This window comes from Myotis brandtii, unplaced genomic scaffold, assembly GCF_000412655.1.
Source record: "Myotis brandtii unplaced genomic scaffold, ASM41265v1 scaffold61, whole genome shotgun sequence".
Classification (NCBI taxonomy): domain Eukaryota; kingdom Metazoa; phylum Chordata; class Mammalia; order Chiroptera; family Vespertilionidae; genus Myotis; species Myotis brandtii.
In genome coordinates, this window is record NW_005370318.1 from 3,816,457 (window position 1) to 3,816,823 (window position 367).

At 63.8% G+C, this 367-nt stretch overlaps 1 long non-coding RNA gene across 1 annotated transcript in view; it reads left to right on the forward strand.

The window, feature by feature from the left end:
* LOC102261632 overlaps positions 1–367 on the forward strand; it is an 8,592-nt gene that overhangs the window by 1,427 nt on the left and 6,798 nt on the right. The gene's annotated exons all lie outside the window — the stretch shown is intronic.

Sequence of the window (367 nt, forward strand, 5' to 3'; positions counted from 1 at the left end):
CCCCGCCCCGAGGCCTTGGCCGCTGAGTGACTCCACGCAGGGGTCAGCTGACCCGCCCCCTCACGGCCTTTGTCGAGGGTGGGGGTGGCAGGGTTGGGGTGGGGGCCAGAGAGAGGAAGGAAGTGGGTCTGGGTCATCTGTGCGCCCACAACTACCCGCTCCAGCAATGGGGCGCCCCACAACCTTGGTCCTTACAGAAACCACTGGGGGAGCTTGTTGGCTGTTCAGAGCCCAGGCCCACCCCGAGGCAGACTCAGCCCTGGGAGGGGCTCGGGGATCTGCGATTTAAACAAGTGCCAAGTGATCCTGGTGCAGAGTTCGCGGGCTCCACTGCCAGAAACTGCTTTGCAGGGATGGAGAACTGATT